Raw genomic sequence first — 13,262 nt, forward strand, 5'->3', positions numbered from 1 at the left:
TTTTACAGGCAAGGAGCATAAAGTGAAAATAAAAATGAACCAGGGAGTTGGAAAAAGATGGCAGCATGAGAAGTGAGGCAGAAACCTCCTCCCAAAACCTCATCCAACACGAAAATGCATCAAATAAAACTAATCCTGTAAGAGTGACTGGAAAGAAGGCTGCAACAGATCTAGAGAAAATAAAAGACCTCAGAGAAAAGGGTAAAGTAGCAGAGCTGCAATCTGGCAGGATCCAAGCCCTCACCCCCCGCAATACATAGGCAGTAGGGAGAGAAATGGAGCAGGGAGGGAGTAGAAGCCCAGGACTGCTAAACACCCACACCTGGGGATCTCTCCAGGAGCATGAACACACACACATGGTGCTCTGGAGATTAGTGGGTTTGGAAAGCAAAGACAGGCAGAATGTATGGAGAGATTGAGATCCTAGCCAATTGTGGGGAATGGGTACCTACAACCACCTACTCTGTGACAAAAGAAAGGCAGGTACTTTGAAAGACCTCCCAACAGTAAGAAGGCTGCCAAAGAGGCAAGGATTAGACAGAACATCCCGGCACACTCAGCCCAGCAGGGTGGGAACTTTCAGGAGCTTCAAGTGCTCCATTCCACTGGCTAGCAACATAGTGTCAAGGCTCCCCACTGTGATAACATAGCCTGCTGCTCCTTCCTCCCAGCCAGCACCAGTTCACAAACCGGCTGCCCCTGCCATTGTGCCAGGCCAGCTAGAGGATGGACGCACATATGGCAGCTACAAGGGTGTAATGCAGAGGCTCCTCCCAACATGCTCAGACCACTGGCCCTGGCAGAGGAGGCAGGCACTTTCCTCCTCCACAAATTTATTATTCCATAAGAATCACTAGAAAAATGAAATGGCTAAAGAGTCATGTGCAAACCAAAATTGCTCAAACACCAGAAAAAGGGCTAAGTGAAACTGAAATCACCAATCTTCATAAAGACTTAAAAATAAAAATCATAAAAACATTCACAGAGCTACAGAAAAATATTGAAGATCTCAGGGAGAGCATCAAGAAAGAGAAAGAAACTTTGAAAAACACAGTATCTCAAATGAAACATGCAATGGAGGGATTTAAAAACAGATAAGATGCGGTAGAGGAGATGTTAAATGAAATAGAAATTAGAAAACAGGAATACAAAGAAGCTGAGACAGAGAGAGGAAAAAGGATCTCTAGGAATGAAAGAATAAGAGAAAAGTACAACCAATCCAAACAGAACAATAATCACATTAAGGAGTACCAAAATAAGAAGAGAGAGAAAAAGGAATACAAAGTCTCTTTGAGGATATAGTTGCTGAAAATGACCCCAATCTGGGGGATGGAAGTGCAAAGGTCTCACAGGCCATGGAAGTGCACAGGTCTCACAAACAAGGGACCCAAGGAAGACAACACCAAGACATATAATACTTAAAATGGTGAAGATAAAGGATGAAGAAAAAGCAGCAAAAGCAGCAAAAGAGAGAAACAAGATCACACACAAAGGAAAACCCATCAAGCTATCATCAGACTTCTCAGCAGAAAGCTCACCAGCCAGAAAAGAGTGGCATGATATATTTAATGCAATGAGACAGAGGGCCCTACAAACAAGAATACTGTACATCGCAACATTATTCAAATTTGAGGGAGTGGAATTAAACAATTTCCTGATAAGCAAAAGTTGAGGGAACTTACCTCCCAAAAACCAACTCCACACTGTATTTTAAAGGGATTTTCTATATGGAACTGCTCCTAAGGCTAAATAGCTGTCCCCACAGAAAATAAAACCATAGTAAAAGAAACAGACCAATTGATTACTAAGCAAACACAAAATTAAATCAACTACCTACAAAGTCAGTCATGGGATACAGAAAGAGTACAGAATATGGCACCTAACATATAAGGAGTGCAGGAGGAAAAAAATGAAGGAGGACAGAAAAAGAACAACTTTATATTGTGTTTGAAATAGCATAATAAATAAGTTAAGTCAAACTGTTAGGTAGTAAGAAGCTGCCCTTGAACCTTTGGTAACCATGAATCTAAAACTGCAATGGCAATAAGTACATATCTGTTGAGAATCATGCTAAATGTAAATGGTTTGAATGCATCAATCAAAAGACATAGAGTTCCAGAATGGATAAAAAAGCAAGACCCATCTATATGCTACCTACAAGAGATTCACTTCAAACCCAAAGACATACACAGACTAAAATTGAAACAATGGAAAAGGACATTTCTGGCAACGAATAGGGAGAAAAAAGAAGGCATTGCTGTACTTGTATCAGATAAAATAGACTTAACACAAAGAAAGTAACAAGAGACAGAGAAGGACATTATATAACGATAAAGGGGTCAGTCCAACAAAAACATACAACCATTATAAATATCTCTGCAACCAACAGAGGAACACCTACGTAAGGGAAACAAATACTAACAGAATTACAGGGGGGGGAAATAGAGTGCACTGCATTCATTCTAGGAGACTTCAACACACCGCTCACTCCAAAGGACAGATCAAACAGAAAGAAAATAAGCAAGGACACAGAGGCTCTGAACAACTCATTAGAATATTAACCCAACAGACACCTACAGAACACTCCACCCAAAAGCAGCAAGATACACATTTTTCTCAAGTGCACATGGAACATTTTCTAGAATAGATCACATACTAGGACACAAAAAGAGCCTCAGTAAATTCAGAAAGAATAAAATTGTACCAACCTGCTTCTCGGACCACAAAGGTATCGAACTAGCTATAAATTATGTAAAGAAAACAAAAATGCCCACAAACAAATCGAGGCTCAAAAATATGATCATAATAATGATTGGATCAATGATCAAATAAAAACAGAGATCAACCAATAGGTGGAGATGAATGGCAAAAATAACTCAATACTGAAAAATCTGTGGGATGCAGCAAAGACCATGCTAAGAGGGAAGTAGATTGCAATACAGGCCTACCTCAGGAAAGAAGAACAATCCCATATGAACAGTCTAAACTCACAATTAGTGAAACTGGAAAAAGAAGAACAAATGAGGCACTAAGTCAGTAGAAGTAGGGATATAATAAACACCAGAGTAGAAATAAATAAAATCTAGAAGAATAAAACAATAGAAAAAAATCAATGAAGGCAGAAGCTGGCTCCATGAGAAAATTAACAAAATAGGTAAATCCCTAGCCAGATTTATCATGAAAAAAGAGAGCATACACACATAAACAGAATCAGAAATGATAAAGGAAAAATCACTACAGACACCACAGAAATATTATTAGAGAATACTATGAAAAATTATATGCTAACAAATTGGATAACCTAGAAGAAAGGGACAACTGTCTAGAAAAATACAACTTCCCAAGACTGACCCAGGAAGAAACAGAAAATCTGAAAAGAACAATTACCAGCAATGAAATTGAAATTGTAAACAAAAAACTATCTAAGAACAAAAGCCCTGGAAAAGATGGCTTCACCATTGAATTTCATGAAATTTTATCACATTTAGGGAAGACCTAATGCCCATCCTCCTTAAAAGTTTTACAAAAAGTAAGAGGAGGGAATACTTCTGAAGCCATTCTATGAGGCCAGCATCACTCTAATACCAAAACCAGGCAAAGACACAGCAAAAAAAGAAAATTACAGACTAATATCCCTGATACATAGATGAAACACTCCTCAACAAAATATTACCAAACCAAATTAAAAATAACTTAAAAAAGATCATCCATAATGATCAAGTGGGATTTATTCCAGGAATGCAAGTATTCAAAAATCCATCAACACCATCCACCACATCAACAGAAAGGACAAAAATCACATGATCATATCAACAGATTCTGAAAAAGCATCTAACAAAATTCAACATCCACTCATGATAAAAACTCTCAACAAAATGGGTATAGAGGGCAAGTACCTCAACATAATAAAGTCCAAATACAACAAACCCACAGCCAACATGATCCTAAACAGTGAAAAGATGAAAGCTTTTTCTCTAAGACTGGGAACTAGACAAGGATGCCCACTCTCCCCACTTTTGTTTAACACAGTGCTGCAGGTCCTAGCCATGACATCAGACAACACAGTAAATAAAAGGCATTCAGATTGGTAAGGAAGAAGTTAAACTGTCACTGTTTGGAGATGACATGATATTATACATAAAAACCCCTAAGGAATCGACCTCAAAACTACTAGATTTAATAATTGAATTCAGCAAAGTTGCAGTATTCAAAATCAATACACAGAAATCTGTTGCATTCTTATATGTGAACAATAAACTAGCAGAAAGAAAAATCAGGAAAACAATTCCATTCACAGTTGCACCCAAAAGAATAAAATACCTAGGAATAAACCTAACCAAGGAAGTGAAATATCTATACCCTGAAAACTACAAGACACTCATGAGAGAAATTAAAGAGGATACCAATAAATGGAAATACATCCCATGTTCATGGAAAGGAAGAATTAATATTGTCAAAATGGCCATCCTGCGTAAAGCAACCTACAGAGTCAATGCAATCCCTGTCAAAATACCAACAGCAGTCTTCGACAAATTAGAACAATTAGATCTAAAATTCATATGGAACCACAAAAGACCCCAAATGGCCAAAGCAATCCTGAAAAGGAAGAACAAAGCTTAGGGGGATCTTGCTGCTCAACTTCAAGCTCTACTACAAAGCCACAGTAATCAAGACAATTTGGTACTGGCACAAGAACAGACCCATAGATCAATGGAACAGAATAGAGTCCAGATCTAGACCCCCACATATATGTCCAATTAATATATGATAAAGGAGCCATGGTATACATTGGGAAATGACAGCGTCTTCAACAAAAGGTGTTGGCAAAACTGGACAGCTACATGTAAGAGAATGAAAGTGGATATGGTCTAACTCCATACATAAAAGCAAACTCTAAATGGATCATAGTCCTGATGTAAAATTCTTAGAAACTCTTAGAAGAAAACATAGGCAAAAATGTCTTGAATATAAATATGAGCAAATTTTCCTGAACACATTTCCTAAGGCAAGGGAAATAAAAGCAAAAATGAGTAAATGGAACTACGTCAAACTAGTAAGTTTCTGTACAGCAAAGGACACCATCAGTAGAACAAAATGGCATCCTACAGTGTGGGAGAATATATTCCTAAATGACATATCTGATAAGTGGTTAACATCCAAAATATATAAAGAACTCAGCACTTCAACACCCCAAAAACAAACAAACCAATTAAACAATGGGTGGAGGATCTGAACAGACACTGTTCCAAAGAAGAAATTCATATCGCCAATAGACATATGAAAAGATGCCCCACATTGCTAATTATCAGGGAAATGCAAATTAAACCTCAATGAGACATCACCTCACACCAGTTAGGATGGCCAACATCAAAAAGACAAGCAACAACAAATACTGGCAATGATGTGAAGAAAGGGGAACCGTCCTACACTGTTGGTGGGAATGTAAATTAGTTCAGCCATGTGGAAAGCACCATGGAGGTTCCTCAAAAAACTGAAAATAGAAATACCATCTGATCCAGGAATTCTGGTCTTAGGAATTTACCCAAAGAAAACAAGATCCCAGATTCAAAAAGACATATGCACCCCTATGTTTATTGCAGCAGTATTCACTACAGCCAAGATATGGATGCAACCTAAGTGTCCATCAGTAGCTGAATGGATAAAGATGAGGTACATATATACAATAGAATAGCATTCAGCCATAAGAAGAAAATAAATCCTACCATTTGCAACAACATGAGTGGACCTTGAATGTATTATGCTCAGTGAAATAAGCCAGGTGGAGAAAGACAAGTACCAAATGTACACTCATTTGTGGAGTATAACAATGAAGCAAAACTGAAGGAACAAAACAGCAGCAGACTCACAGACTCCAAGAAGGGACTAGTGATTAGCAAAAGGGAGGGATGGTGGAGGGTGGGTGGGAGAGAGGGAGAAGGGGATTAAGGGATATTATGATTGGCACACATGATGTGTGCGTGGGGTCACAGAAAGACAGTGGGGCACAGAGAAGACACGTAGTGACACTGTGGTTTCTTACTGCACTGATGGACAGTGACTGCAATGGGGTGTGGAGGAGACTTGATAATATGGGTGAATGTAGTAATCACAATGTTGCTCAAATGAAAACGTCAAAAGATTGTACATCAATGATAACTTAATAAAAAAAATAATAAAATGGATTATTCATATACAAAAGCAAAAAACCCCCAAAATGTAATATTTTGTCCAGGAAATAGCACAAATTATAGAAAATGTCAAAAAACAAGCAAGATAAATCACCTAATTACAAAGAACCAAAATATTATTCTAAAACATAAACAACAAACATTTTTAAATGCCTGATAAAAACATTTATTTGAAGCCAATTTTCTATCATATGAGCAGAAAGTACTGCTGATGTATTTTAATTTTGCCACACAAATATGGAAAAGAGGTAATATTAGTTTTATAAATCAATGTAAAAATCACAAAATCTGGATGATATATTATCCACATTAATAAGAATATCTACAATGAATATTGATGGATATTAGATCTAGTGTTTTATTTTATATAAAGTTAATACCAGTCCACTTGTTTTTCACCTTAATAGTTTCTTGCTTTTTTATTATTACATCAGTTGATCCTGATAAGGGCAGACACTGTTAGACACTCTCTTGTTCATAATTGTTCATACAAAAGAATAATCATATAATATTTTTTAAATGTTAAAAAAACCTTGTGATTTCTGTTACTGGGATGAGGTGGCTTGGGTTTACTTTTCCTTTGCCTCCCCTAAGTATGATTGAATACCCCAGAAATAACCCCAAATACATAAAAGGACTCTGTAGGATGGAAAGAAGCTGACAGAATGGCTAAGGGATGGTAGAACTTGAAGCATACCTAGGAGTTCTCTGGTTTTTCTTTAACTCTTGTAGATCCTGAGCGAGTGCTAGAGAGAACTCCCATTGAAAACTGCCGACAGGCATGTAAAAGAAAAGAAACAACCAGAAAAATGGAACAACACACACACACACACACACACACACCCCTCCACAAAGCACAAGAAAAGCCTGGTCTCTTTAGCCAAGAAACCAGAAAAGGGGCAGGTCAACAGGGACCTAACAGGAAGACCCATGACCAGGTAGCCCCAGCAACGAGACCCACTCATCTGTGCCGACTCCACATCCATGACAGTGGTTCTCTTCTGCCAGCAGCAAGAGCAGCCCAATCATAACGGATCATCCCTGACCCTTCCCTAGAAGGCTCCCAGCAGCAGTGGTTCAATGCACCTGGCAGGCCCACGTCCCACATCTGCTTGCAGCAGGTGAGCCCCTCCACTTACACAGGCAGTGCCAACAGGTGCAGTGTCTCTATGTCTTCTGTGCAGTGGTGGACAGCCACACTGGCCCTCTACTCCCGGGGAAGAAATAGATTTAGACTGGGAATCTCTTACCCGTCCACTCACTGGGAGAAGGCAATCTAGGTGGGTACCTCCTTCCTCCCATGCCATCGCCAGAGATATCAAGGGAAATGGAATGGCACTGGTGAAATACCTTCCATCCTAAATATTTAGTGTCCTGCCATCTAAGAGCCCTGAGGGCCCAGAGAAGCACTTTCACCCTCCGCCAGCAGCACCTGCAGGAAAGCAGCAATCTAGCCAACCAAGCAGAACCAGAACAATGGACCAGAATAACATTGGGAGGGCTAAGAAGACAAAACAGTCATTGGAATTACAGCCCACAAAAATAGACCAGAACCTACATGCTAAACCAAAAGTGACTGCTAGGAGAGAAGATTTAAATAGACTTAAGAGTCTTCTGACATAATGACCAAACTGTCCAGGATGCAATAAAAAGTCATTCACAGCATCAAAGACCAGAGAAATTGCAGCTTGAGAAAATACAATCAACTGATGGCAACACAGAGGTAGTAAACCAGATATTGTGATGATCTGAGACAGATTTCAGCGCAGCCATCATAAAATACTTCAACAAGCAACAACAAACTCTCTTGAAACAAATATAAAAATAGAACTGTCACCAAGGAAATAGAAGTTATAATATAGAACCACATGGGAATTTTAGAATTGGAAACTATAATAATTAAAATAAAAAAAACATGCTCGATGGATCAATAGCAGAATGGAGATGACAGAAGACAGAATAAGTAAAATTGAATTGATTGATAGAATTTACTTAATCTGAACTACATATTTTAGACTGATTAAAGAATTTAAAAAACCTGTACATAGATTCAGGTGACAAAACAAAATATCAAATATGTGTGATGAGAATCCTAGGGGGAGGGGGAAAAATATGGGTCTGAAAAGTATTCAAAGAAATATTCATAGAAAATTCCCTAAATTTGGTAAAAAAAACACAAAAATTTACATATTTAAGAATCTGAGTAAAGCCCACATAGAATAACTCCTAAAAAAATCTACTCCATGACTCCTCATAATTAAACTTTAAAAATGAAAGATAAATATTTTAGAGACAGCCAGAGAAAAATGATACATTGTCTGTAGGGGAACACTAACTCAAATGAACATGGATTTACCATTTGAAACTGTGAAAGCTAGAAGAATAGGGCACCGTATCTTTTAAGTACTGAAGGAAAAGAACTGTCAATTTTAAATACTGTATCTGGCAGAACTATCCTTCAAGAAGGAAGGGGAAATGAAGACATTCTCAAGGTACGTCATGAGAATTTGTTGCTAGCAACTTATGCTTAAACAATGGCTACAGGTGGCATTTTAAGTAGAAGGAAATAATAAAAGAAGTTCTGGAATTTCAGAAATGAAAAAAGAAAGACACCATAGATAAACATAGGGGTAAATATAATAGATTTTTCTTTCTCCCCATGTGTTTTCTAAATTAGACAGTTGAAGCAAAAATTATGTGGAGGTCAATATTTGCAGAGAGAATAATTAAGACAATTTTGAAAAGAGAGAGCAACAGATACCTAAACAGAACTAAGGTTTCAGTACTTCACTTGAAGTGGTAAAATGTCAGTAACAGTTGGTGGTGATTGGTATTATACTACATTGAGCAATGGAATTCTACAAAATGATCATGCAATCCAAGGGAAGGGAAGAAAAGAACAAACTGAGGAATGAGAAATAGAGGAAATAGAAAACAAATACAGTCATACCTCATTTTATCATGATTTTCTTTGTTGTATTTAACAGATACTGAATTACTACTAACTGAAGGTTTGCGGCAACCTGTTTTGAGCAAATCTTTCAGCACTGTTTTTCCAAAAGCATTTGCTCACATTGTGTCTCTGTGTCACATTTTGGTAATTCTAACAATATTTCAAACTTTTTAATTATTATTGTATCTGTTATGGTGATCTGTGATCGATTATGACGTACTACAGATCATGCTGGTTAGCATTTCTTAACAATAACTTATTTTTTAATTAATGTATGTACTTTTTTTAGACATAGTGTATTATATCTATTAATAAATAGAGTAGTCAGTAGACTACAGTATAGTGTGAACAAAACTTTTATATATACACTGGGAAACCAAAAAATTCATTTGGCCCACTTTATTGCAATATTTGCTTTATTGTGGTGGTCTGGAACTTAACTCACAATATTTGAAAGGTATGCTTATAAAAATCACAGACCTACACACCACATCAATAATTACTTTAAATGTAGATAATCTAAATACACTAATCTAAATAAGAGACAGAGATTGTTAGAGTATTTATTTTTTTAATTCCATGATCCAACTATATTCTGCTTCCAAGAAATTCATTTCAAATGCATCATAAGTAGGCTGAAATTAGAACAGTGGAAAAAGATATATCATATTAAATTAATTTTTGAAAAAAGTAAAAGTGACTATTAATATCAGATAAAATAGATTTCAGAGCAAAGAAGATTACAAGAGATAAAGACATTACAGAATGATAAAAGAACCAATACACTAAGGTTTTTTAAAGACTGAATTATGTTACCCCCAAATTCTTTGGCTGAAGCCCTCTCTCCTGGTGTGACTGTGTTTGGAGATAGGGCCTTGAGAGACCATAATTAAGATCGTAAGATTGGGCTCCTAACCCAGTATTACTGGTGTCCTTATAAGAAGAATAAGAGACCCCATGGATGCATGTGCACAAAGACCATGTGAATACAGTGTGAAGGTGGCCATTTGCTAGCCAAGGACAAAGGCTTCAGAGGAAACCAAACCTGCTGCCACCTCAATCCTAGGTTTTTTAACTCCAAAACTATGAGAAAATAAATTTCTGTAGTTTAAGACATCCAGTCTATACTATTGTTATGGCAGCCCTAGCAAACTCATGCCGAAGTTAAGTGATCATGAACATATATATACCTCACAATAGATGTTCAAAATACATGAAACAGAAACCAATAGAGTTAAAGGTAAAATAGGCAAATCCATAATTAGAGTTGGGACCTTCAACACCCCATTTTCAGGAATGATACAATTGATAGAAGTTAGCAAAGAAATAGAAGAATCAACAACACTAAAAACTAACAGGATCTAATTGTCACATATGGAACTCTTCACTATATAACAGCACAATGAATATACATTCATTTTAGGTGCCCACAGAATGCATCAATGTAGAACAAAATTAGGGTCATTAATCATATCTCAAAATATTTAAAGACATTGAAATCATATGGAGTATATTCTCTAACCTTTGTGGAATCAAGGTAGAAATTGAAAACAGAAAAAAAAAGAAGATCCTAAAAATTTGGTAATCAATGTATTTCTAAACCATCCATGAACCAAAGAGGAAGTCTCAAAGCAAACTAAAAATATCCCTAAAATTGCATCAAAATATACAATGTGTCAAAACATGTAAGATTCACCTAAAGCAGAGGTAAGGGGAATTTACACCATTAAATGATCCATCAGAAATGGATCAAATCAGTACCTATGTAGCTGTTTTAAAAACTAGAAAAAGGAGAGCAAAATAGACATAAAGCAAGTAGAAGGACAAAACAAGAAAAAAGAGCAGAAATCACAGAAATTGAGAGGCAAGCAGTAAAGTTCAATGAAACAATTAAATAAAATGCATTACTAAAAATATCAATGAAATGGATAAATCTCTAGCAAGACTGGAAAAAGAAAAAGAAAAAAGGCACATTACTCAATATCAGAAAGGAAATCCTACAAACTACATTTTAGTCATAATTTGACAGCTCAGAGGATATGAATTGATTTTTCAAAAACTTCAAAATACCAAAATACAACCAAGATGAACTTGATGTCTTATAACCATTAAAAAATAAATTTCTAATTAAACTATTACCCAGAAAAGTTTACTGTTGAATTTTACTACACATTTAATGAATTAACACTAAATTAACACAATCTTCTCCAGAAAATAGAAGACAAAGGAACATCCTTAACCCATTTCAAAGGACAAGTATTGCTTTGACACCAAACCAGAAAGAGTTCCAAAACAAAAACCAAAAATAAAAAATTCCCTGAAGGCCAAAATCTCAGATCCTTTCATTAACTTAAATCCAAATTTATTAACAAAATATTGTTGTTAATAAATAGAAAGAAGAATAATAAAAAGAATTCTATACCATGATCAAGAATTCTATACTATTCTGCAATAGGATTTTTTCATATATGTAAAACCAGTGTGTTATTTGAAAATTAATCAGTGTAATCCATCATATCAACAGGCTAAAGAATAAAAAAAATTACATTAGTTGCTACAGAAACACATTTGATGGAATCCAACAGTCAACATGATAATAAAAATTCTCAGCAAACTAGGAATAGAAAGAAACTTCCTCAACTTAATAAATAGCATCCATAAAACATCTATAGCTATTATACTTAGTTGTGAAAGACGGAATATTTTCCCTCTAAGATCATGAACAAGGTCCTGAGTATGTCAGCTCTTAATTCTTTCATTCAACATAGTACTGGAAGTTCTGGACATTGAATTAAACCAAGAAAAAGGAATAAAAAGCTTATGATTGCATAGGAAGAACAAACTGTCCTATTTGCAGATGACATGATTGTCTATGTAGAAAATTCCAGGGAATCTACAAAAACAAAAGTAAAAACCTCTTAGAACTAAATAATAGGTTCACCAAGGTTGCAAAATACAAGATCAGTATGTAAAAATCAATCTCATTTCTGTATACTAAAAAAGAACACGTGAAAACCAAATTAAAAGCACAGAATATTTTTATCACACTAAAGAAAATATAATACTTCAGAAAAACTTGAAAACTCATAGTGTCTGTGCTAAAATTTACAAAAAAAAAATAGCTAATGAAGGAAATCAAGGACCTAAGTAAATGGCAAGACATACTGTGTTCATGGATTAGACGACTCAACATAGTAAAGATATCAATTCTCCCCAAATTCATCTATACAATTAATTCAATTCTGACTAAAATTTCTGCAATACTTCTTGTAGATGCAGATCAGCTTATTCTAATATTCAGATGGAAACCCAGAAGCCACAGAATAACTGAAACGATTTTGTGAAAAAATCACTTACCCATTATTAAGACTTTCTGTACAACAATCAGGAGAGTATGGTGGTGGCAGAGGGGCAGAAACATTAATCAAAGGGACAGAACAGATAACACAGAAAGAGATCTACACAAATATACTTAAGTGATTTTTTTTTGACAAACTAAAAACAAATCAGTGGAGGAGAGATAGCTTCTTCATCAAATTGTGCTGGAGTAATTGGATATCCATAGGGAAAAATTTGAAGTTCTAACTAATCCACATACCTTAGATGAAAATATATTCACAGATTGAAACATGAAGTGAAAAATTATAAAACTTTTAGAAAAAATCATAGGATAAAATATTTTGAATCGGCTAGGCAGAATTCTTAGATTTGACACCAAAGTGATGATCTTTGAAGCAAAAATGGGTAATTTGATCTTATTAAAATGAAAAACTTTAACTCTTCAAAAGACCCCATTAAGAAGATGAAAAGGCCATCTATAAACTGGGAGAAAATATTTGCAAACTTCATATCTGACAAATAGCTCATATCGAAGATATATAATGAACTGTCAAAATTCAACAGTAAAAGCAAAACAAAACAAAACAAAAAACCTATAGCCAAAATCAATCCAACTGGAAAATGGGCAAAAGATAGTTTCACTAAAGAAAATACATATATAGCAAATAAACACATAAAAAGATCATTTGAACACATAAATAATCAACATTGTGAGCTACCTGGTAAATGACAGAATCGCAGGGAGTATCACTAAATCAGAATGGCTAAAATAAAAAAAGTGA

This window comes from Manis javanica, chromosome 13 (genome assembly GCF_040802235.1).
Source record: "Manis javanica isolate MJ-LG chromosome 13, MJ_LKY, whole genome shotgun sequence".
Classification (NCBI taxonomy): domain Eukaryota; kingdom Metazoa; phylum Chordata; class Mammalia; order Pholidota; family Manidae; genus Manis; species Manis javanica.